This window comes from Gekko japonicus, unplaced genomic scaffold (assembly GCF_001447785.1).
Source record: "Gekko japonicus isolate JY-2015 unplaced genomic scaffold, Gekko_japonicus_V1.1 scaffold678, whole genome shotgun sequence".
Lineage (NCBI taxonomy): Eukaryota > Metazoa > Chordata > Lepidosauria > Squamata > Gekkonidae > Gekko > Gekko japonicus.
In genome coordinates, this window is record NW_015164685.1 from 521,768 (window position 1) to 548,522 (window position 26,755).

Consider the following 26,755-nt stretch of genomic DNA (forward strand, 5'->3'; position numbering starts at 1 on the left):
GAAATGACCTCTGCATGTGATGCAGCAGCAAAACACAAGGAAGGAGGCAGGGAATGCTGTTGTCTTCGAGGACAGCTTGGCCACGTTCCTGCACCTTTAAAGGAGAGTTTTCATGGAGGCAGGAAAGGCAGCATCCGGACTGTGCAGGGCGCACACAAGACTGAATGTGTCTCATACCATGCCCCTCCAAACAAAAGACTAAGATGGCTGAAAAATTAGGGATGCCAGCCTCCAGGTGGGGCCTGGGGATCCTCCAGACCACAGAGGTCAGTCCCCCTGGAGAAAACGGATGCTTTGGAGGGTGGACTCTGCGGCACACTGGACCCCACTGAGGTCCCTGTCCTCCCCAGGCTCCACCCCCCAAATCTCCAAACGTTTCCCAACATTGGGCTGGCAACCCAACCCTCACCAGCATCCAGGGAGGATCCGGCAACCCTTATCTTGAGAGCCAGTTTGGTGCAGTGGTTAAGTGCGCGGACTCTTAATCTGGGAGAACCAGCTTTGATTCCCCACTCCTCCACATGCAGCCAGCTGGGTGACCTTGGGTCAGTCACAAGTTCTCTCAGAGCTGTTCTCTCAAGGACAGTCCTCAAAAGAGCTCTCTCAGCCCCACTGACCTCACAGGGTGTCTGTTGTGGGAAGGGGGAGGGGAAGGAGATTGTAAGCCACTCTGAGACTCCTTCGGGTAGTGAAGGGTGGGGTATAAATCCAATCTCTCTTCTCCTTGACACGCCAGTTTTCTACACTGAAATACTTTCTTTTGTACAGAGGGGGCATTTATTGGTGCCCCACCCTCTGGCCTGAAGCAGCATAATCCAAACACTGTTTTCATTGCCTGGACGGCAGGCCCGGCCTTTAAACAAAGAAGAGCAGTTTTTTATACCCTGCTTTTCTCTTCCCAAAGGAGTCTGAAAGTGGCTTACAATTGCTTTCCCATTCGCTCCCCACAACAGGCACCCTGGCCGTAAGGTTGGTGAGGCTGAGAGAGTTCGGAGGGAACCGTGACTGGCCCACAGTCACCCAGCGGGCTTCACGGGGAGGAGGAGTGGGGCACCAAGCCCGGCTCGCCAGATTGGAGTCCATCACTCTTCACCACTGCGCCACGCTGGTTATTGTAATCCCAGGAAAGTTCTCTGTTTGAACTACAGCTCTCTGTGTGTGTGTCCACTGCTGTCAAGTTGCAGCCGGGGGCTTCCAAGGCAAGTGATCTGCAGAGTCTTCCTCGGAGGCCTCCCTTCCAAGTCCCAGCCCCGCTCAGCTTCCGAGATCTGATGAGTTCGGGCTCTCCCAGGCCGCCTTTCCCTCCAATTATAGCATTAGGAAGTGCAGAAAAGAGGGAAAGAAAAAAAAAGAAGAAAAAGGAAAAGCAAGCAAGCATCACGGCAGGACGCGGGCCAAGAATAACGCGCGCGGGCTGTGTGTGTACGTGCCGCTTTTGAACAAGCACAACACATCAGCATGTACACAATGCGGCTCCGAAAGAGACCAGAAATAGCGCCGGCAAAGGCAGGAGGGCACCGGGACTGGGGAGCCAAGGTTCACGCTGCCCGCCCCCTTCCGAAAGAGCACCTAACAGGATGTCCTCTGGCCCCACGTAAAGGACTGCGGGCACGGCCTGTCCCAGGAGTTCCCGGGAGCAGTGCCAGACTCCACCGGGCTGCCCCCCCCTTTTACAAGGGCTGCTGCCCGATGCTGCTTGGCTCCCCGCCAGCCCAGCCCTCTCTCGGCACCTGAGGACAGCGTGTGCCTGGCAGGGGAGTGCGGGAGCGGCACGGAGAGCCCTTCTTCCCGCAACTGGGATTCCCTGGCGATCCAGGGAGAGAAAAACAGCCCTGAGCAGGGTCGGTGTGTGTGTGTGTGTGTGTGTGTGGAAGGGGGGGTATGGCTGAAACCAACTCCGTAGACAACCCCCCCAACACACATACACACACAGGGATGGCAGTCTGCTTAGAGCAGACCTACATTCCACGCACCTGGGCACCAGCTAAGGCAGTGAGCCAATCCCCACATTATGAAGTCCCTGCCTTCTTCACGGGTCCCGTCGAGAGGACATGCTCGGAACCTAACTCCCAGGTGCACAGGGGCTCCAGTTTGGGTTAGACTGGGCACGTTCATGCCTACCGCGGAGTCTGCATGTAAGCTCCCCCAGTGGGGCAAACCGCGGCTCTCAAAGGCCTTTTCGGTGCCGGGAAACGGCAAAGAAGGGGGGAGGCTTAATCCCTTCTCCCTACAGGCCTGATGCAAATCAGACCTGCCTGCGCCAGAGAAAGAGGTTCCAAGCATGCAACCACCACTCCCCGAACACAGCATGCAACGGGGCCATTTATTTATTTCCTTCTCTAACCCCTCTCCTACCTCTCCAAGGGGGGACCAGATAGGGCTGACGTCTCTCTCCTCGCCTCCATTTTATCCTCCCAACAGCCCTATGCAGTAGGTCAGGGTTGAGAGCGTATGGCTGGGTCAAGGTCATCCCGTGAGCTTCTGCGACAGAGTGCGGATTCGAACCCGGGACTCCCAGATTCTGTTCTGACACTCTAATGACTAACTGCCTATTAACTACCCATAAAGTCCATCATGACCTGGGACCCTCATATCTGCGAGACCGTCTCTCCCGCAATGCTCCACCATGTCAGCTTTGCTCATCGGAATAGGGGCTTCCGCGGGTGCTCACCTGCAAATGGGCAAAATCGACCACTGCCTGTGCAGGGGCCTTCTCCGTTGTGGCCCCCCCCGCCTTGTGGAACAGGTGGCCTGCCCGAGGAGGTCAAGAAGCCTCCCACTCTCCTGGCGTTCCGCAAATGATGCCAAACGGAATTCTGCAAGAGGGCTTTTCTACGCAGGCAATAGACTTGCACTGTACTAAATGATTCACAAAGGTTCTTGGACAAATTATTAGGTGCTGTAGGCTATGCTACTGTGTATAGTTTGCTGTCAGTAGAATCCTGCTACGTAATTTCACATCATTTAATGTGTCACATTAACGCTCACGCTTTGCTTCAGTTCTGGTTTTGGTAGATTTATGGTTGGCTCTACAACCCAAGTCCTATTTCATTGTTTACTGAACGTCCCATCCTGTGGACTCTGTTGACCTGCTCTGTGTAATCGGCCACGAGACCCAGAGAGAAAGGTGGATTATAAATTATGTAAATCAAAGAAGAAGAGATTGGATTTATACCCCGCCCTTCACTACCTGAAGAAGTCTCAGAGCGGCTTACGGTCTCCTTTCCCTTCCCCTCCCCACAACAGACACCCTGTGAGGTAGGTGGAGCTGAGAGAGCTCTTTCGAGAACTGCTTATGAGAGAACAGTTCTGAAAGAACTTGTAACTGACCCGAGGTCACACCAACAGCTGCATGTGGAAGAAGAAGAGGAGGAGGAGGAGGAGGAGGAGGTTTCAAGAATTGCTTATGAGAGAACAGCTCTGAAAGAACTTGTAACTGACCCAAGGTCACACCAGCAGCTGCATGTGGAAGAAGAAGAGGAGGAGGAGGAGGAGATGGAGATTGGATTTATACCAAGCCCTTCACTACCCAAAGGAGTCTCAGAGCGGTTTACAATCCCCTTTCCCTTCCCCTCCCCACAACAGACACTCTGTGAGGTAGGTGGGTCTGAGAGAGCTCTCTTGAGAACTGCCCTTGAGAGAACAGCTCTGATAGAACTTATGACTGACCCAAGGTCACGCCAGCAGCTGCATGTGGAGGAGTGGGGAATCAAACCCGGTTTCTCCCAGATTAGAGTCTGCACTCCTAACCACTACACCACACTGGAACTGGTGGAAAGGCTGGTGGCCATGGAGCTGGTTGTATCGGATCCCGTTCCGAAAGATGGTTGGAATTCAGTTGGTGCAGAATGTTCGATTTTGGCCTGCATTTCCGAAAAGGATGCAGTGGTGATTATGAAGGCATCAAGAGAGTTCTTGGAGAGTCGACCTCCTCCTGCACGGCTGGGCCACTGAGCTACGGTGCTAGAGGGTGCGGTGCGGACCCCACACTGCGACGCCCACCTTTCCTGCGTGGCTTTCTCTAGGCCCGCCAAGAACACAGCCCAGGAGGCCTCGGCTTTTCAATCTGCAACTCCCTGTCAGAAGCAACATCTCACCTCCACGTGCGCCAGCCGCACGCCCGGTTTTTGTTTGTTTTTGCTGTGCCAACTGCAGCTTCCCGTGCATGCGGTGAAAACCCCGCGTGTTGCACTCTCGCTTACAGGGCAGAAGCTTAGCCCAGCTCTCCCCCTCGCCATGTTCCTTGTTTGGAGCAATGAACCTTCAGTCGTCTGTGAAACAGGGATGTTTGTTCAGGGGCAGCCTTGTCGGCCACGGCTGTGTAAACGCAAGGGCCACGGGCCAGCGGCAGAGGCATGGTCTGCACATACAAGCCACAAGACTATTTCCTACACAGAAAGTGACTCTTTGTAGCCTGCGATTCCCCAGCCCCCACTCCCACCTGGGAACAGAACCCAGGTTTCCCAGCAGTCACTCCTGGAAGGCTTGCTAAACCTCTGGAGTTACCAAGAAAACAAGGCACACTGTGAAAAAGCCATTTCTAACAATTATATATAAAGACTTAAGGTAAAGGTAAAGGTTTCCCTTGCTCAAAGGCCAGTCGAATCCGACTCTAGGGTTGCGGTGCTCATCTCTGTTTCCCCAGCACTGTTCGAAGACGTTTCCATAGTCATGTGGCCGGCATGACTAAACACCGAGGCTCACGGAATGCTGTTACCTTCCCACCAAAGCGGTACCTATTTTTCTACTTGCAATTTCTTGCTTTCGAACTGCTAGGTTGGCAGGAGCTGGAACTAGAGATGGGCGCTCACTCCGTCACGCAGCACTCAGGTCTCGAACTGCCAAACTACAGACCTTCCGGTCTGCAGCTCAGCGTCTTAACCTCTGAGCCACTGTGGCTCCCAATAAAGACTTACACAAGCTTATTTGTCTGACGATTATTTTAAAGTTAAATACAATATTATAATAGAAGGAAATTATAAAGTGGAACTTTGAACATATGTGTACAACATGTCTCCTGAAATAAACCTTAAACGTATATGTGTACCACGTTAAAGGACAAAAGACACGCCACAACAAAATGCAAAACGGAATACAAGTCAAACAAGGTTGTGCTTAACATCAGACAAAACAACTCAACGAAAAGTTCAGGCACTGAGATGACTTGCGTTTCCTGTGCTTTTAGCAAGCAATGATTTTAACAGCAGGTACAGGGGTCATTTCTTGTAGGAGCGCACAGGAGCAGAGCTCCGGCAGTAAAGAGCCCAGGGGGCGGGCACATGCACCAAGCCCCACCCCCTACTCCCAGCAGCCCTCAGTCAGAGCAAGAAGCAGCCAGGTAAGTTGCAGAGCCCCCCCCCGGCCCCCCGGTCCAAAACAGTCCAGTGGCACCTTTAAGACCAAGTTTTATTCAGGTACAAGCTCTCCCTCCTCTGCGAGGACAGATCTGCACGTTCTCCCCCCCCCCCAATAGCTAGCAATCCAAAACAGTCCAGGGGAGCCTGAGTGGTGGGTGTTGCCTTCTGACACGCTTCCGGTGATGTCAGGGGGTGTGGCATATGCAAATGAGTTATGCTAATTAGGTATGCTAATGAGCTCCTGCACCTCTTTTTCTAGGAAATGACCCCTGAGCAGGTATATCAATAGCCCATCCCGTGGACAGATTCATAAATACAGTTTCAGTTTATAAAACACTACAAAACATTATAACAATTAAAACAACGGGTACACAGCTTGAAACAGCGTCAGTTGGCTATAAAGTTCTGGCCTGATGGTGCAGTGAATGAAAGGCCAGTTGCCGGTGGTCAGTAAATAGATGGGTGACAGCAACCTCAGGGAGGCCCTAGATGGGCGCCCAAAGGCCTGGCGGAACAGCTCCGTCTTACAGGCCCTGCAGAATTGAAGAGGATCCCGCAGGGCCCTAATCTCGACTGGGAGCCTCATCCACCAGGCTGGGGCCCGGACAGAGAAAGCCCTGGCCCTGGTGAAGAAGGCAAGACGGGCGTCCTTCGGGCCAGGGACCGCCAGGAGGTGTCGATCTTTCGAGCGCGACGCTACGCTCTTCGAGGCGTATATGGGAAGAGGCAACCCCTCAGATCCATCAGAGTCGAGGATAAGCATTTTCACACGGAGCTCCCAGACTTCATGCAAACTCACCCCAATTCCCACACACGAGGAGCAAACGGATGCTGACTCAAAATTGTTTACTGACTTATTTCTAAACCTCTGGAGCTGACAGCAGCCAGTGGCGAACACCTTCTGAACGCCAGCCTTCCAAAATGAGCCGGCCATGTACCCTGGCCCTACATGAACCTACATGCACAACCCGGATAGCCGAGGTCTAGCCCAGCCCGATTTGGTCAGAGCAGCAGGACCGGCCCTGGTTAGTGTCTGGATGGGAGACCCACCCCCAAGGAAGCCCAGGGCTGCTGTGCAGAAGCAGACGATGGCAAGACCACCTCTGTATGCTCTGGCCTTGGCCTGGATGGCCCAGGCTAGCCCTGGTTGGAAGAAGACGAGAAGAGACTGAGAGTCTGGAGTCATACCCTGCCCTTCACTCGGAGTCTCAGAGCGTCTTACAATCTCCTTTCTCTTCCCCCTCCCCACAACAGACGCCCTGTGAGGTAGGCGGGGCTGAGAGAGCTCTTTCGAGGACTGCCCTTGAGAGGACAGCTCCGAGAGAACTTGTGACTGACCCAAGGTCACACCAGCAGCTGCATGTGGAGAAGTGGGGAACCAAACCCGGGTCTCCCAGATTAACCACTACACCAAACTGGTTAGTGTTTGGATGGGAGACCAGCAAGGAAGCCCAGGGTCGCTATGCAGAGGCAGGCAATGGAAAACCACCTCTGGACATCTCTTGCCTTGAAAACCCTACGGGAGGGGTGTCGAACTCATTTGTTATGAGGACCAGACCTGACATAAATGAGACCTTCTTGGGCCTTATGACATGTGTGTCATAAAATGTAATGCCAGGTAGCGGAGATATAAACTTTATAAAGGACACAAACACAAAGGTTTTTTTTAAAACTTAAAATAAAAACATGCTTAAAACATGAGCACTCTTGCAATATTTTGTTTGTTTAACAGTGTCTAATAACCGACACCTCTTGCCCTGAATTACTGCATCAAAATGTCTGTGCTGTTGCCATCTTGAGTATGCTGTTCAGGTGTGTATCTGTAAGCTGCAAACTTATGATGCTGCAGCAGCAGCAGAACTGGAAGAAGAAGCAGAAGACAACCAGTTCCACCGCGGGCCTGATAGAAGCACTCCGGGGGCCTGATCCAGCCCCTGGGCCGCATGTTTGACACCCCTACCCTAAGGGATCGCCATAAATCGGCTGCGGCTTGTCAGCACCTTCCACCACCAGCATGATTCTTAAATCATCAATGACACACAGTTGCCCAAAGAGAGGAAAAGAAGTTCGATCTCAAGGTCCCCAAGATTCCCTGACCGGTGTGCACTACGCAAATCAGGCAGAATTCCTCCGTGTCTGGCATTCCGCATTCCACCAGTTTTGCTACGATATAATTCATTTTGCTTTTGCTAGTCAGGGGGAGGATATGGTGCCGCGCGCGGCGCTTCAGCTTCTGATCGGCAGCCGTCTTCGCTGCTGACCAGCTGGATCTCTGAGATGCCACCAGGCATTTCTCACACCCTCAGCCATTGAATAAGAGCTAGAAAACTGAAAAGCTAGAATTATCTGGAAGTTCCTGCCGCCATTACAGAGAGCCTGTTGGTGTTGGGGTTAGGAGCACGGCGGACTCTAATCTGGGAGAACCGGGTTTGATTCCCCACTCCCCCACATGCAGCTGCTGGTGTGACCTTGGGTCAGTCACAGATTCTCTTGGAGCTGTTCTCTTAGGAGCACTCCTCGAAAGAGCTCTCACAGCCCCACCTACCTCACGGGGTGTCTGTTGTGGGGAGGGGAAGGGAAAGGAAATTGTAAGCCACTCTTAGTGAAGAGCGGGGTATAAGAGCAGGGTATCCAAGAGCAGTAGTGAAGGGCAGGGTATAAATCCAACCTCTTCTACTGAGCACACCTGCAGAACTGTACACAGTGCTGAGAGAAATACCAAGCCGATGTACAACGTACAAACCAATGTGAACGCATTATTATAAACGAAGCGAGTGAGACGCAGAATTGCTTCTTCACTGAACAGTTCCAGCCAAAAGCCTTACAAATCCTACACGGACGTCCCCGCACCTCCCATCTGAAGGGTCAGGTGCGGAAATGTTCCCCGCCCCTCTGAGGCAAGCAAAACTTGAGATCCCCTGCTCGATGGTCCCTCCCTTGCCATGAGCCTGAGACTCACATTTGCGTGACACGGGAGCCGCAGACAAACCTGTGGGAACACTCTGGCCCTGGGGCCAAGCAGCAAGAACAAAAGTTCGAAACAGGAGTGACACATCCTGAGATGGCTGACAACACACACACACCCGCCCCAGGCAGGGCTAACCCCCTTTCTACATTGAGGAACTTTGATGCCTAGGCAGGAAAACAGTTGGGATGTCCAGGTTCAAGCCCCTGGAGCTCACTGGGAGGCACTGGGAAAGCCTCCAGAGAGCTTGAACTCAGCCTGGCCTACCTCACAGGGGTGGCCAGGACAGTGAGCCGGAGGCCAAAGATTCAAATTACAGCCTCCCCCCTGCCATTTTCCTTACAGATGAGTAAAAATAAATAAGAAGCTTACATTGACAGAAAACCACATATTTATAATACAAGACAGACTTTGAACGGTGCCTTCAAAATCTGCCATCTGGGCCATCTCACCTCATGAAGAAGGAGGAGGAGGAGGAGGAGGAAGAGATTGGATTTATACCCGGCCCTTCACAACCCAAAGGAGTCTCAGAGCGGCTTACAAACTCCTTTCCCTTCCCCTCCCCACAACAGACACCCTGTGGGGCAGATGGGGCTGTGAGAGATCTTTCAAGGACTGCTCTTGAGAGAACAGCTCTGAGGGAACTTATGATTTACCCAAGGTCATCCAGCAGCTGCATGAGGAGGAGTGGGGAATCAAACCCCGTTATCCCAGATTAGAGTCCACACTCCTAACCACTACACCAAACTGGGTCTCTGTAATGTGACGGTCAGTCCTGGTTAGGACAAAATAGCGATCGCCCACCCCACATATGATGCCCTGAACCCCAAAGAAGGGACGGGACACAGTGACTTATATCAATAAATGCCTATCTGTTTATTTCTCTACTTCATTTATTAACTCCACCTTCCCCTCCCAAGGGGGACCCCAATGGGCAGTTTACATTATTCTCCCCTCCTCTGTCTTATCCTCACATCAACCCTGTGAGGTAGGCTAGGCTGAGAGAGTGTGGACATGACGGGGTGCATGGGGCAGAAGAACGGATTTTGACAGGGCAGGTGCCAGGCATTGACCAGCTGGGCTGTTTGAAGAGTGGTAAAGCACCCCCGTTGATGCTGCAAGGTTGTGGCTGCCTTCTATAGGCTAAAGTTGGCAACACGACACATGCGCAAACAGACCTCTGGCTTGCCATCCCTTTTGGTGCTGGAGGGAAAGCTTCCACGCACAGCCCCCATCCCTTTAAAACAAGTCCGATTTCCCTCCCTCTTTCCTCCTGGCTGGCTTTGATTTTGCCCAGGTAAATACCCCTTTGACCCAAAGTTATGGAGCAAGATCGCCACCCTGTGGCCAGGTGCAGCAATCACAGGTGAGCATCCATCGCTACTTCCTATAAGATAGAGGCGGGAAGGGCAGGAAAAGGAATACTACAAAGGCTGGCAAGTTAAGATCTCTGCAGAAGGAAGACCATCAGGCCTGAGAACCAACCCTAGTTTCAGATGCAGCATCACAATGCACAGGGATGTGTGTGCATGTCCTAATGTGCAATGGGGAACCAGACGGACTCAAATATAATAATGAAAATATTTATTTATTTACTTTATTTATAGCCCGCCTTTCTTACTGCACCTCGAGGCGGGTTATACAGAATATAAAGCAAGACAATCAGACAGCACAGGACAAGCAGCCCAACGGAATGAGGAACCCAGAATTAGAAAAAAAATGCAAACAAGAAACTGCCTAAGGCAAGGTGTGCTATAAACAGTGCAACAAAGTTCAAGTCTAGTGGCACCCTGAAGGCCAACAAAGTTTTATTCTGGGTATGAGCTTTGGCGTGCACACACACCTCTTCAGATACACTGAAACAGAATTCCTTAAGCCTTACGTATAGGTAGAGAGAGGCTTGAGGAAGCCTGTTTCAATGTACCTGAAGAAGTGTGCATGGACACGAAAGCTGATACCCAGAATTAAGCTTCGTTGGCCTTAAAGGTGCTGCTGGACTTGAAGTTTGTTCTCTACCTATACGTAAGGTTTGAAGAATTCTGTTTCAGTGTATCTGAAGAAGTGGGCGTGCACACGAAAGGTTATAGTCAGAATTAAGCTTCCTTGGTGTTGAAGGCGCCCCTGGACTCAGACCTTGTTGCCTACCTATACGTAAGGCTTGAGGAATTCTGTTTCAATGTATCTGAAGAAGTGGGCGTGCACACGGAAGCTGATACCCAGAATTAAACTTTGTTGGTCTTAAAGGTGCCAACTGGACTCTAACTCTGTTCTGTTGCTTCAGACCAACACGGCTGCCCCACCTGACTCTATAAACAATGCAGAAAAGCAGAACCACAAAGGTATAAGACAATGAGACGCATGGGTGTCTGTCTTGCACGGATAGATGTGCACACAGCTATCTGTGCACAGAAGTGTAATCCCTACACAACGGACCTGCACATGAGTGAACGTGTACAAGTAAATACCAACATCTTCCACAGGCTCCTGCCACAACCTGTACAACTGCAAGGGCTCACTCAGCGCATGCACGAGAGCCAGCGAGGCGAAGTGGTTAGAGAGTCAGACTAGAATCCAGGAGACCCAGGTTCAAATCCCCACTCCTGCCATGGAAGCTCGCTAGGTGACCTCAGGCCAGTTGCACACTCTCAGCCCAACCTACCTCACAGGGTTGTCGTGAGGATAAAACAAAGGAGAGGAGATGGACGTGAGCCACCTTGGTATGCCACGGCATGGTATGAATGAAGTTAATAAATAAACAAGCAAACGAATCTTCATACGCAATAAGGACAATGCAGAACTCAGGTTTCTTGTCCCTTCCTCCCCCCCCCCCAAGCAGATTCAGGTGGGTAGCTTTGTTGGTCTGAAGCAACAGAACAAAGTCTGAGTCCAGCTGGCACCTTGAAGGCCAACGGAGTTTAATTCACAGAATCATAGAATGTTAGAGTTGGAAGGGACCTTGCAGGTCATCTAGTCCAACCCCCTGCACTCTGCAGGAGCGTAGCTGAAAGATAGCCCTACAACATACCCGAAAGATGGTCGTCCAGCCTCCGCTTGAAAATGTCCAGCAAAGGAGCATCCACCACCTCCCGAGGCAGTCTGTTCCGCTGCTCAACCACTCTGACAGTTAGGAAGTTTCTCCTGATATTTAGCCGGTAACAACTCCCTTGTAATTTCCACCCATTAGATTTAGTCTTGCAATCCGGAGCAAGAGAGGATAGATCTGCTCCATCTTCAACCTGACAGCCCTGCTAAACAGACCCAACTCTCATCGTGTCCCCTCTAAGCCTTCTTTTTCCCAGGCTAAACAGACCCAACTCTTTCAGCCTTTCCGCATAAGACTTGGATTCCAACCCTCTCACCATCCTGGTTGCCCTCTTCTGGACACCATCGAGCTTGTCAACATCCTTCCTAAAATGTGGTGCCCAAAACTGGACACAGGACTCCAGGTGAGGCCTGACCATAGCAGAATAGAGCGGAACCACCACCTCCCGTGATCTGGGTATCAGCTTCCGTGTGCATGCGACCTTCTTCACATACATACCCAAGAGCAGAAAAGTCTCAAACTAACAGAGCAACTTCCTTGCTGACAGCTGACTTGAACTCTGTTTCACAATCTAGCTCGTGGCACCAACAGGCGTTCTGCCAGCCCGTCTCTTGCATGCTTGTCTCACCTGGCATGTGCCACCCCCACGAGGAGTCCTCCTGACCTTAGCCCAGTAAAGCCATTTGTTTACATAGTGCTTCATGTACAATGCAACTCGATAATCTAGATCTAATGGGTGGAAATTACAAGGGAGTAATTACTGGCTAAATATCAGGAGAAACTTTAAGCGGAGGCTGGATGGCCATCTTTCGGGTATGTTGTAGGGCTGTCTTTCGGCTATGCTCCTGCAGAGTGCAGGGGGTTGGACTAGATGACCTGCAAGGTCCCTTCCAACTCTAACATTCTATGATTCTATGTAAACCGCCCTGAGCCTGCCTCGGAAGGGAGGGCGAGATACAAATCAAATCAAATCAAATAAATAAATAAATAAATAAATAAATGTGCACGAGAACATACCTTCCCATCAGCCAAGGCTGAACACTCACACCCAAGAAGACTGATGTCCACCTAGTGCAGCATCCCGGTTCCCACAGTGAAAGACCAGGTGGAGGAGGGGCACAGAGGCCAAAGCCTCCAAAAAGCTTCTGCCCCCCAGCAATGGACAGGCACAGTGCCTCTGAACATGGAGTCTTCATCCAGCCATGGTGGCTAATGGCTGTATTAAAACCTGCCCCCAATCTAACCGGGATCAACATACATCCTTAACTGGCAGGGCTGTAAACTGCCTGGAAAGTTAAAAAAACCAGAGGCTTCATTGGATTTTATTTACCAGCTGATGTTATTTACCTCCCAGCCATGAAAAGAATCAGCCGCCCATCTCTACATTCAATCTGCAAAAGCAAGCGCAGAGCAGTGGCGCAGCAAATGGGCGGTCCGGTCCCTAGTTCACATCCCACCTCTGCCTCTTCCCCAGTTTCCCATCTGCAATCAAACCTTGCAGGATTGTCGTAAGGGCTGTTGCCACCTCTTCCTCATCTGCAATCTCTTCCCATCTGCAACCGAGGCATAATACTGGCCAACCTTGCAGGATTGCTGCAAGGACTATGGCATACTCTCCCTCAGTTTCCCCTCTGCAACTGAGGTGCAAAGCTGGCCAACCTTGCAGGATTGTTGTACAGACTTCCAGACGTCTCGACTGCAGATGGAAAGCTGAGGAAGAGGTTGCGGTAGTCCTGACAGCAATCCTGCAAGGTTGGTTCCAGCCAGTTTTTTTTTTACTCCATTGTGCCCAATCCCCCTCCCCACAAAAGCCCCACCCCTTCCCACATGGCTGTTGTCCGTGCAGATACCCAGGAACACTGGTGGCCAGTGGCTATGCCTCCACCTCTCATTTTTTCACCAGCCAAAAAGCTGGTTGGTAGTCAAATGTAAGGTAAAGGTTTCCCTTGCCTGAAAGCCAGTCGAATCCGACTCTAGGGTTGCGGTGCTCATATCCGTTCCCAAGCCGAAGAGCCAGCGTTGTCTGAAGATATTTCCGTGATCATGTGGCCGGCATGACTAAACACCAAGGCGCACGGAACGCTGTTACCTTCCCACCGAAGTGGTACCTATTTATCTACTTGCAGTTTTTTGCTTTCGAACTGCTAGGTTGGCAGGAGCTGGGACCAGAGACGGGAGCTCACTCTGTCACTGTCAGCAAGCTGCCATGGTGTTCTGTGTTACTTGTATGGCTGTACAGTTTCTTCCTTCCCCCCTTTTGCCTGCTAGTCTGTATTTTATTCTGCTGTAATGCTTAAGCCAAACAACTGGAGGACGTGGTGTAGGAGTGAGCTTGAATGCCAGCTTGTTGCTTTTAGATCCTGGGAACTGCACCTGTATTATGTCTGGAGATAGCAGTGTTCCCAGGCAGTGAGCGCGCAACCGTTTCCTTTCACCCGCCAGCGGGAAAGTGACCCATTGGTTATGTGCCTGGTTCAAATCCCTTTATTATGCTTGCCCTAGTCGTTTGTACCCATTCCTAACAAAGAACTTGTTTGAGTATCTTTCCAAAGCTTTGAAATAAATTTTGCTTTTCTGAAACGTGGATTTATTCTCGATGCTTGGGGATCCAACAGTCACGCGGCACGAGGTTCTCGAACTGCTGAACTACTGACCTTCCACAGCCTGCAGTTCAGCGTCTTAACCACTGAGCCACCACAGCTCCTTAGTCAAATGTAAAGCAACGTATAAATGCCAAGCAATATAGGCCAAAGCAAGCAATGAACTGGAGTCATTTAGTTTCTTCCTCGGAGGTCTGGAAGCTTTTACAAAGTGAAGAGCCAAGTGACTTCCAAAATTCAGAGCAAGGAACTAAACAATAGCCGGCATAAGAAAGTCCATTTGTGGGACTGAAACCATACAACTGAAACATTACTGAGAACTGACATATTGACGAATAATCCATACAGTTTCCGCAGACCGGGCCTTTTGAGCGCCATAAAACTCTCTGCCTGCCCTTCTCTTCACAAACTGGTTATTCCATTCTCCCACCTGCCCTTCCTATAGACTTTTATCTTATTTGTTAAAGAGCCCTATTTTGTTCCATACTGAACCACGGTTGACTCCCCCGCCATAGGCTGCTGACAACTGGTACATACAGAGTACGTTTCCCCGCTCTTCTTCCACAGAGCTTGGGGTGTCACAACAGCCCTGTAAGGTAGGTTAAACAGAGAGAGCCAGAGACTGGCTCAAGCTTCACTGCACAGTAACCCCAAACAGAGGTTCAAGGTAGTCTATGGGGCCACAATTGCTCAGAGGGGCCACAACAAGGAGGCGACGGCATCAACAAGGTGAGGGAGACAACGGGACCCCGGATCCAGGCTTCTGCCATCTGGGCCCAAACTCGGCCCCCATCGCCAGCCCCCCCCCCCGGGCTGCTGGCAGGAGCAGCATTCCCTCTAAGCTGAGTGAGTGTGAGCCAGCTCACAGTTTTTTAGCCTCCGGCTCACACATTTTTGTCTCAGCTCAGGAAGGAGGGCTCCAGAGCAAGCTAACTTATGCAGTAGCCAAATTGCTCGCTCACAACTTTAATGCCAGCAGCTCACAAAGGAGAGTTTCTGCTCACAGGACTCCCCAGTGTAGAGGGAGCAATGGGCAGGAGGTTGCAAGTTCCAAGTTGGGAACACCTGGAGATCTGGGGGGTGGAGCCTGGGGAGGACAGGGACCTTCGTGGGGGTACAATGCCATAGAGCAGAGGTGTCAAACATAAGGTCCAGGGGCCGGAACTGGCTCGTCCAGGGATCTTATGTGGCCCGCGAACAACTAGTGCAAGGGAGGGGACAGGAGACTGTTTGGGAGGGGAGTGGGGGGAGCCGCTCCGACTGTGGTTTCAGCATGGCAGAACAACCTTGTCTGCAGCGGTCAAGTGGCGTGGGAGCATCTGCCCAGTGCTGCACCACTGGCTCTGGAGTTTGCCGTTACGGGTTTTCCTTTGCACCCCCCTCCCAGCCTTGCAGTGAGGATACACCAACTTGGAGCTTAGCAGCTGCTGTCCTTTATACAGTTTATATCTCCGGTACCTGACATTACGTTTTATGGCACACATGGTCCGGCCCGACAAGGTGACATTTATGTCAGGTCCAGCCCTTGAAACAAATGAGTTTGACATCTCTGACACAGAGCCTACCCAATTTTTCTTTTGGGGGGCTGGTCTCTGTCGTCTGGAGATGAGCTGTAATTCCGGGGGATCCCCAGGCCCCACCTGGAGGATGGCATCCCCAGGCCAGGGGCAGAGTGGAGCGTTCTGAGAGCTCTGCAGCAAGTTGAACCGAAGGGCTCCCCACGCCCACATCGTCCCAGGGACTTCTCCGCTTGGAACGGGCCACCAGCAAAGCCTCCAGGGCTGCAGACCGCCGGCAACCACCCCGGTCAGTGCAAGGACTGATCCCTCCTCTGCGGAGGCCCTGCTGAGACTGAGCTGGCCATGGTGCTTGGGGGGAGAGAGAGAACTGCAAGCAAAAAGTCAGCTTTGAGAGGGGCGTCACCAGAGCACGGGAGGGCTGCAGCCGTTTCTTGGCCTGTGTCCCACCCGCCTGCCGTTTTATGATCTGCACTAAGAGGGCTTTTGTGGCTCTTTTCATGGTGGTTTTATTGCGGCCGGGGTTTGGGCCTTTCGCATTGTTTTAATTATTTGCTTTCGTGCTCTTTTCGTGGCGGTTTTATTTGCTGATGGGGTCTGTGTGTTTTTCATGGTTTTAATTATTTGGCTGAGGAGAGCGATGGTATGGCACTCTCAGACGCCAGCCTCCACTTTTATCCCATCCCCTCCACCCAGGGGGCTGGTGGAAATTAGCATTTTCCCGTCATCTTGGATTTAGCATTGTCCTTACAATTGTTTTTTAAGCATTTTAATGCTGGTTTAATTAGATTGTATTGTATTTGTCTTTGATGTAATCCGACCTGAGCCCTGCTTGCCAGTTTGGTGTAGTGGTTGAGTGTGCGGACTCTGGGAGAATCGGGTTTGATGCCCCACTCCTCCACTTGCACCTGATGGATGACCTTGGACAAGCCATAGTTCTGTCAGAGCTGTTTTCTCAAGAGCAGTTCTCAAAATAGCTCTCTCAGCCCCACATACCTCACAGGGTGCCTGTTGTGGGGAGGGGAAGGGAAAGGAGTTTGTAAGCTGCTCCGAGTGAAGGGCGGGTTATAAAGCCAATTACTTCTTCCTCTTCTTGCAGGGAAGGGTGGCCAATAAATCGAATATAATAAATGAATAAATATTTGCTTTGAGGTTTAGGGTTGCTTTTTACTGTTATTCGCCCTGAGGAGGTCTCTGGCAAGCAAGGATATGCACTTTTTTAAAATGCACAAATTGAACCTCCATGTATAGTGGCAGTATACGTCCAAGTGCAAGCCAGCATGGGAAAAGCAACAGGTGAAGGCGTTACTTGAGCTTCTGGAGTGATGGGGAAACTAGGTGGGCCTTGGTCTAATCCAGAAAAGTAATCTTTTTTAAAAAAATACAGAGAAACAGAGGCATGTAGAAGGCTCTCCTGTCTCTGACCCTCCCCAGACATCCATTATCCAGGCACACAAATTTTTCTAAATTAAAATTAGCGGCACGCTCTGCTCTTATGCCTCGCAACAAATATACACCCCTTTGTCACAGCAGCTGTACAAACATGGCACTGAATCAACAGGCTTAAGAAATTCTGCTGTGAAAATGTACAAAAAAGTTTAATAGGGGGAAAAATGGGTGGGTGGGGAGAAGCAAAAAAGAAGGAGGAGGAGGAGGAGGGAGTCTCAGAGTGGTTTACAATCTCCTTTCCCTTCCCCTCCCCACAACAGACACCCTGTGAGGTAGGCGGGGCTGAGAGAGCTCTTTCGAGGACTGCTCATGAGAGAACAGCTCTGAAAGAACTTGTCACTGACCCAAGGTCACACCAGCAGCTGCATGTGGAGGAGTGGGGGACCAAACCCAGTTTGCCCAGATTACAGTATGCGCTCATAACCACTACACCAAACTGGCTCTCGGAGAAAAAGAAACGTGTTGCTGCTCATAGCACAGCTTGCGCCCCCTTAAAGAAGCACTGCTCCACCCACTGAACCTGCTGGTCTCCTTATGGAAGGACACTCCCCCCAGCTGGCTCAGCCACCCCTGTCGATCAACTAGAAATCTGAATGACGGCAGAGGCTGCCCCAGAGAGCAGAGCCCTAGATGTCCGAAAGCCAATGTAGGAGGAGGCTGCGCACTCTGGCAGAAGGCTCTCAGCACACACACATACCCCTCTCCCCTTTCCTCCCAGGGTCACTTGCGAACCTGACCCAGGGAGATGGGAATCCAGATTGGGGCTAGGTGACTGGGACAGCCAGGGAGGCAGAGCAACTTGATACCCACCACCTGACCGCTGCCGGGACACCCCTGTCAAGCCCTTCTCTGGTTTCAGAGCCTTTGAGAGACGCCTGGAACAAGTGTCCGGCTCTGTGACTCTCTCTCGGGGCTGGGGACCTTCTTGGCTCTGCAGAGGACGACGGCCGCCCCAAGGACGCTGCGTCTCGCTGGATGCCTACACTGGAAGCCTGGCAGCCAGACTCCGCTGTGGCACAGCACACTGGCACAGCACAGGGGCAAAAGCCAAAGGGGCGTAGCAGACGGGAACTGGCAAAGCGGAGGTCTCGCAGTGCCAGCCTTTGCCGGAGGAGCCGCGGTTTCGTCACCTCGCAAGGCCTGCCAAGAGCCCGAGCTGCGAGCCAGCAGCTCCATCGGCTTGCGGTATCGTCACAGGCTCCGTGCGTGCCCACAGACAGCCTCTCGCCCTGATGTGTTAACCGCTTACTCCCTTGGCCTTGTAGGCACTCAATTCTGAACATGTCTTCTACGGGTATTTCCACACTGGCACTCAGGGAGGGGTTTTTCTTGCTGTTGTCCCCAAAACAGTCGCTGAGCCAGCTGAACACATGAACAGATGAAGCTGCCTTATACTGAATCAGACCCTCATTGGTCCATCAAAGTCAGTCTTGTCTACTCAGACAGACAATGGCTCTCCAGGGTCTCGGGCTGAGGTCTTTCACATCACATCACCTACTGCCTGGTCTGCTTAACTGGAGATGTTGGGGATTGAACCTGGGACCCTGAGCCACAGCCCCTCCAACCCTGATTGCAACAGACACCCCCCCCAATCAAATATGCAAAGGCGGCCTCACAAGTTACCAGTTCACAGTGTTTTAAACAGTTTTTCTTCCTCACGCCTGCCTTCTAAAGCCCGGCCTTTATAAAAACTCCCCTGCATGATCAGGAGACAATCCTTACACACAACTACACACAAGAGAACAGGAAGCTACCCTGGACAGAGTCAGGCTGTCGGAGAAGGAGAGATCACGGGACAGACTGTCGTTCGTCAGGAAAACCACCGTGATGTGATAACGAAGTTGTGGGAAAATATATTTTTTTAAATGTGTCCAATGTATAACAAGCCGTTAAAGTTGTTTCCTTTAAAGAAAAATGGTCTCTAATATATCTTACGACGGTGCAGTGCTCATCGGACTGTTTCACAAAGTTTCATCAGATGAGACCTTTCACTGGAAAATATACAAAATATACATTCATTTTCTAACAGGATTACATAGAATTTCCCAACAATTTTGGTAAAATTCACCCTAAGACAGAAGTCTGGATCTAATGCAGAGAGATTTAGTTTTTACAAAAAGTATATCCGCAGGAAAAACTCACCCCGTCATATGTTCACTGCAACTTAATGCTCCCTCTGTCGGACTAGGTCACGCCGTATTACTGTGAGAGAAGCAGCTAAACGCTGCTGGCAGCTCAGGCAAGCAGCTGCTCTCTAGGGTCTCAGACGGAAGTCTTTCCCATCACCTACAACAAGGGTCCCCAACCTTTTTGAGCCCGTGGGTCCATTTGGAATTCTGGGCACATCAGCAAAATGGCTGCCACAAAATGGCTGCCGCGGGAGGCGGAGCCAGCCACAAATGACGGTCGCAGCTTACCTTCATTTACACAGTGCGGATCCTTGTGCTGTGGTGGCAGCTGCTGCCAAAGCAACATTTTAAAAAATATGCACCACCAATCAAATCTCCAATAGCCAATCAGAAGCCGTGCTGGGCTAAAGCCCTACCGGGCCCCGCCCACTTGCTAAAAACACCTGGTGGGCACCAGAAAAGGTGTCAGGAGGCAACATGGTGCCCACGGGCACCACGTTGGGCACTACTGATCTACAACCTCGAGCCTTTTAGCGGCAAACATCGGGGACTGAGCCTGGGACCTTCTGCCTGCAAAGGAGGCCCTCCAGGACTGAGCCATGGCCCCACCCCCAAGGGGGGGCACACTAGTCTGGTTCTGTTCTGGGGGCGAAAGGCCAATCTCAACCCAGTACCCACCAAGAGATGCCAGCACTTTCCACGGCAAAGAGATGCTCTGTAAAAAGGCTGCAGAGGGATGGGCTCATGGGTGCCCTTTTTATGGCTGGATGATGGCCGTCACACCTATGGCGCCTTGCATGCGCAGAACAGCCAACTGGGATAAACACTGCAGACGGAGCTAGCCAGGTCTTCTTACCCACATGCTTAAGCTTCTACTTAGTGTGTGTTTTTGTTACTGAATTCTATCCCAAGTGAGTGTGGATTCGCTCTGAGGCCTCAATTAGACATAACTCAGAAGAACAAATTTAGAGTCCCGTGGCACCTTTAAGACCAACAAAGGTTTATTCAAGGTATGAGCTTTCGTGTGCATGCACACTTTATCAAATACACTGGACTGGAAGGTAGAGTTCAAACTTCTAGAAGGAGGCCGAACAGCAAATTAACATGTAACATGATGAAGATGTTTTAAGATATGCAAGACAAAACTAAATAACAAACTAAGGTTATGAGGTCAACAGTTGTTCTGATTTAATTAAGGGGGCAAAAACACTAAGGAAATAAATATGTCAAAATAGGAGACAAATGTGTGAGGTATCCACTCAGAAGGTTAGCATACAACACTCAGCACAGTGGAACCTCCAGGGCTTAATAGAGATATCGGTTTCTTATCTTACTAGACATGCTAATGTCATTCAGTTCTCGCATCTGTTTGTAAACTCTTTTATTATTCTGTATACTAGTTTGTTGCTATTCACAGGTCTTACCAATCACCTTCTTCCAGACTTAGCTATATTTATTGCTCAGTTAACTTATGCATCTTGACTCTAATTAGCCCTTCCTGGCAACACCCTCCCCACCTTCTACCTATAAGTCACAGTTGGTGACTTCTGTTTCAGTGTATCAGAAGAAGTGTGTGTGCACATAAAAGTTTATACCCAGAATAAAACTTTGTTGATCTTAAAGGTGCCGACTGGACTCAAAATCGAACTGTCCTAAAGACAAACGCTGGACTCACATCTGTTTGTTAACTCTTTTATTATCATCGTATGCTAATTTGCTGTTGTTCACAGGTCTTACCAACTGCTTTAATCCAATCTTGGCTATACTTATTGCTCGGTTACTTATACATCTTGACTCTAACTACGTAGCTCTTCCCGGCATGTAATGGTTGAGGAAGTCTTGTTTCAGTGTATCTGAAGAAGTGTGCATGCACACGAAAGTTTATACCCAGAATAAAACTTTGTTGGTCTTAAAGGTGCCCCTGAACTTGAACACTGGTCAGAAGGTTAGCAAGCAATGCTATTTTCTTCCGCAACTTTGCCCCGATGGAAACTGGTGTTGCTGTTGTGCAGAAAGGGGAGGACATCCTCTTTCTTCTAGCACCAAGGCACAAGACTAATCTGGGCTCCCTGATTTTATTTATTTCATTTCTACCCCACCTCCCTGTCCAGTGGGGATGGCAAAGCAGTTTACATTGTTCTCTCCTCCATTTTATCCTCCCAACAACCCTGTGAGGCTGTGTGTGTGATGAGCTCAAGGTCAACCAGCAAGCTCACGTGGCAGGAGTGGGGGTCTCCACCCGGGTCCAGCACTCTAACCACTACAACGTACGGGCTTGTTCACGACTGCTTTTCAGCCTTCAAGAAAGCACTGGGAAATCCTGCTGTGACATCAGAGCAGCCAGTGGCGTCAAGGACAGAGAAAGGTCACAGATCTGTTGGCATTTGGCTGTAAGGGAGGGGAAAACGCTGCCTAAGAAAATCATCTAACAAAAGTCCTGTGCTTTCTCAGTCATTGAGCATGCAAAGATTAGAGCAACTGAACCAACAGCAGCCCGAGTGGTCACAACATTCCCGCCACCAGTCTGCTGTGACGTCAGAGCTGTTCAGCCAGCGGCATCAAGGACAGAGAAAGATGCCAGACAACAAGGGCGTTCCGCGGGAGAACAAAAATACCACCTTATCAGCAAAGAACGTGAAAATGATTTATTCTAACCATGGCAAATATGGGAAAGGCTGCTTTGCCCAAAGACAGCCACGGAAGCTGGCTCCCTGGCCAATGAATCAAAATGCAATGAAATCCATTACCGGAAACATTTTGGGTTCTCTCCTTTCATTTCATAATGGTCACCCTCTAGCAGATCCTTTTGCCCCGAGTCATGACCTCATACATGTGGCCACTTGGCAGCTTCAGACATGTTCCTGTGTACCCATGGTACGTGGAGGAGCCTGTCCCCCGAAAAGCAGGTGACAGGTTTTGTCCAGCGTATTCCCAAAGGGGCAGTGCAATAAACTGAGGAAGCATCGCCCTCTGAGGAAACATCCCCTTCCAAGGCACAAAGATACTTTGAGACCAAGTCAGGTCATTTGTCCAGCTAGCTCAGGGCTGTTACCTCTGCCTGGTAGAGGCTCTCCAGGAGGTCAGGTAGGTGACCGTTTAGCCAATAGAAAGCTGTTACCAGGATACATCTCTAAACCTGTCAACCACTTTAGAGGACAATTTTCAGCTGCTGCAAGTTAATAACTTCTGCCAGCTTAAGCAACAATCCTGATAACAAACTGGCCGGTGGGGGTGATGACTTCTATAGTCGAGAAAGCTGACACTTAGGCAGAAAACCCCTCTCATGCAGGAGACCAGTTTCTTGACACAGAGTCAGAAGGGATCCTAGAGGTCACCTACTCCAACCCCTTTGCTCAGTGCAGGAATTAGTCAACTACAGCACCTCACTCTGCTTAAAGGAATGCACACCTTTAAACAAATGTTTAAAATGACTGAAAAAAGCATTAACAGGAGACATTCTAGTGGGGCTATGGCTTTAAGAAAGGGGGTGGAGGCCCCAAAAGCCCCACCGTAGCTACAGGCCTGAAGTGCGGTCAAGTCGCAGCCAACTTATGGCGACCTTGTCAGGTTTTCAAGGCAAGAGACTACCAGAGGTAGTTTGCCACTGCCTACCTCTACTTAGCAGCCCTGGACTTCCTTGGTGGTTTCCCACCCAACTACTAACCAGGACCGACCTTGCTTAGCTTCCGGGATTGGATGAGCTTGAGCTAGCCGGGCATATTGAGCTTGAGCTAGTCAAGGCCTATTAAAGTAAATATCACTCTACTATTCCACAAACTGCATTCACACAACCACAGAGTTTGAAAGGACTCTATGGAAAAGGTAATGCAATGTTTCCCAAATTTCTGAGAGCTGAACCACACTTTCCTAACAAACTAAAGTTGGATATACCCCGAAAGAATAAAAGTGTAAGAATTCTCCACCTTCACAGGAACCTATCCTTGTGCTTCTGTACTAGCTGAGCATTGCTCCTGATAAGAGGCACTTTGCCACTTATGATCACTTAATTAGCTTAGTCATAGTTGATGCAGCATGGCAGACTTACTGTGGACAAGCCCAGCACAATGAATCCTGCAGAGATGCAACAGGCATCCTCCTACATAGCCAGTGACTTTGGGCACACTAGGGGCTTCGATTAATTTACGTCTTGGGTCCAGCCGTTCTCACAGCACACTTGCTTGGGGCCCAATCCCATGTCTTGTGTCCTGAGACAAGGCAGCGCGGGCTAAAGGCCTAGTGACTAGGAACTCTGGGCCTGTTCTGCCTCGCTTAGTTAAACAAGTTGCCTCCAATGTTCCCTCTAAGCTGTGGAGTCTTGTGAGCAAAAATTCTACTTCGTGAGCTACCGGAATTAAAGTTGTGAGCCAGCCATTTGGCTACTGCATAAATTGGTTTGCTCTGGAGCCATCCTGCCTGAGCTAAGACAAAAATGTGTGAGCCAGAGGCTAAAAAACTGTGAGCTAGCTCACACTAACTCAGCTTAGAGGGAACAGTGGTTGCCTCTACCTCAAAACAGATTTTTGAGACCGCTGAGAACAGACGGAAGAAAAGAGCGCAGAAAGGGAGCTCGCTTTGGGTTGTCTTCCAAGCCTTTGCCCATTCTGTTTCTTTTTCTTTTCTTTTTTGGTTCTACATACTTTTATTAGGTTTAAAGGTAAAGGCAAAGGATCCCTTGCTCGAAAGCCAGTCGAATCCGACTCTAGGGTTGCGGTGCTCATCTCAGTTTCAAAGCCGAAGAGCCAGCGCTGTCCGAAGACGTTTCCGTGGTCATGTGGCCTGCATGACTAAACACCAAGGCGCACGGAACGCTGTTACCTTCCCACTGAAGTGGTACCTATTTATCTACTTGCAATTTCTTGCTTTCGAACTGCTAGGTTGGCAGAAGCTGGAACTAGAGACAGGAGCTCACTCCGTCATGCGGCACACTCGGGTCTTGAACTGCTGAACTACCAGTACTTCCACAGCCTGCAGTTCAGCGTCTTAACCACTTGAGCCACCGCAGCTCCTTTTATTAGGTTTAGAACTGGACAAATCACAAGTGTACAAAATGGGAGAGTCACGCTATTGAAGCAGAGGATTGTGGGTCGCAGCAAGCGTGTCTCTTGACCAAAAAGCGTTCAGCGGGAGAAAAGCGTAAGCTGATTGGGCGAGGACAGGAAAGAAGACGCGAAACTTAACTGACCAATTGTGGATTGCAGGAAACATGTCCTGCGCTTGGTGCTCTGACCCAAAGTCAGCTTGCTAGTTTGCTTTTTAATTCCTTTTTAAGATTTGGGCATTTAAGTTCTAAACTGGTGGAGAAGGAAGGCGCTGGCTTAGTCAGCTATCAGAGCTGTAAGGACCTCTGCCCTTCAAAGAGTTTGAAATGCTGTGCTGTCCCGTCCCCCCCACAACCTCCCAACGAGAAAAGCCAATCCTCAGCCTTTTTGGTCACACAAACCTTCCCAAAGTAGGACTCTGTGCTCAAGCTGCTGTAGAAAAACAACAACAGAAGTGCCCCTTCTCAAGGCGAGTCTTTATTTGCTATCAGAAGGGATCGAAACATCTTTTTTTCAAAATGCTGAATTCTGTGCCCGATATCAAGTTCTGTGCTTTCGAATGCCAGAACGAGGAACAGACATAACAAAGCCTTGGAGAACAAGGCTCTAATGTGATTAGTTCTTTGACCTATGCAGCCCTTTGTCACCAGGGTTGGACTCAGATGTTGAAGCAGCCCTGAAGCAAGCAAGAACCCTGTGGCCCCTGTGTAGGCTCGCCAGCTCTGGATTGGGAAATACCTGGAGGTTTGGGAGGTGGAGACTGAAAAGGGGTCGATTTAGGGAGGGGAGTGACCTCAGCACGGTTCAGTGCTGTGGAGACCACCCTCCAAAGCAGCCAGTTTCTCCAGGGGGACTGATCACTGTCACCTGGAGATCAGCTGTAAAAGCAGATCTAGTCAGGTCCCTCCTGGAGGCTGGCAACAATATCCCTGTGGTGTTCCGATTAGACAAAACTAGCCCTGCTGCCATCGTGCCCGGTCCTGGTCTGTGCCAAATGAACCCCCACTGGACTCAATTTCTTCCAGGTTGTCAGTGGCCCTTCTGGAACTTTCCTGGTATGTGAAAGGGCTGATTCGCCCTGGCCTGCAACACTGCGGTTGACAGCAATATTGCCACGATACAACGGCGAACCTTCAAGTGGCATTTGCAGAACTGATCTGAGTCTTCTGAAACAGCTGAGAAACAGCTTAAGAGAACATAAGAACACAAGAAGAGCCCTGCAGTAGATCAGACCAAGAGTCCATTGAGTCCAGCTTCCTGTCTCACACAGGGGCCGACCGGTTCCTCTGGAGGGCCAATAATAGGGCAGAGAGGACGAGGCCTTCCCCTGATAAGAATATAAGAACAGCCCTGCTGGATCAGACCAGTGGCCCATTTAGTCCAGCCTCCTGTCTCACACTGGGGCCAGCCAGTTCCTCTGGAGAGCCAACAACAGGGCAAAGAGGCCGAGGCCTTTCCATGATAAGAACATAAGAAGAGCCCTGCTGGATCAGACCAATAGTCCATCTAGTCCTGCATCCTGTCTGACACAGTGGCCAACAACAGGGCCCAGAGGTCATGGCCTTCCCCTGACATTGCCTCCTGGCTGTCTGACACAGTGGCCAACAACAGGGCCCAGAGGTCATGGCCTTCCCCTGACATTGCCTCCTGGCTCTGAGGTTCAGAGGATTAGTGCCTCTGAATGTGGAGGTTCCCCTGAGTCACCTCTCCTCCATGAATCTGTCTAATCACATAGGAACATAAGAAGAGCCCTGCTGGATCAGACCAGGGGTCCATCTAGTCCAGCATCCTGTCTCACACAGGGGCCAGCCAGTTCCTCTGGAGGGCCAGCAACAGGGCACAGAGGCCGAGGCCTTCATAAGAACACAAGAAGAGCCCTGCTGGATCAGACCAGGGGTCCATCTAGTCCAGCATCCTGTCTCACACAGGGGCCAGCCAATTCCTCTGGATGGCCAACAACAGGGCACAGAGGCCGAGGCATTCCCCTGATGCTGCCTCCTGGCTCTGGGATTCAGAGGATTAGTGCCTCTGAACGTGGAGGTTCTCCTCAGGCACTATGGGTAGTAAAAAAGATAAAGGTTCCCTTGCTCGAAAGCCAGTCGAATCCGACTCTAGGGTTGCGGTGCTCATCTCCGTTTCAAAGCCGAAGAGCCAGCACTGTCCAAAGATGTTTCCATGGTCATGTGGCCGGCATGACTAGACACCAAGGCGCACGGAACGCTGTTACCTTCCCACCGAAGTGGTACCTATCTACTTGCAATTTCTTGCTTTCGAACTGCTAGGTTGGCAGGAGCTGGAACTAGAGACGGGAGCTCACTCCGTCATGCGACAACTCGGGTCTCGAACTGCTGAACTACTGACCTTCCACAGCCTGCAGTTCAGCGTCTTAACCACTTGAGCCACCGCAGCTCCCACTATGATGGGTAGTAGCCACTGATAAACATCCTCCATAAATCTATCTAATCACATAAGAACGTAAGGAGAGCCCTGCTGGATCAGACCAGTGGTCCATCGAGTCCAGCATCCTGTGTAGCACAGGGGCCAACCAGTTCTTCTGGACTGCCAACAACAGGGCATACAGGCCGAGGCCTTCCCCTGATATGAACGTAAGAAGAGCCTGCTGGATCAGACCAGGGGTCCATCTAGTCCAGCATCC

At 50.7% G+C, this 26,755-nt stretch overlaps 1 protein-coding gene across 1 annotated transcript in view; it reads right to left on the bottom strand.

The window, feature by feature from the left end:
• The window catches only part of THRA (thyroid hormone receptor, alpha), a 198,270-nt gene that overhangs the window by 54,855 nt on the left and 116,660 nt on the right, over window positions 1-26,755 (bottom strand). The gene's annotated exons all lie outside the window — the stretch shown is intronic.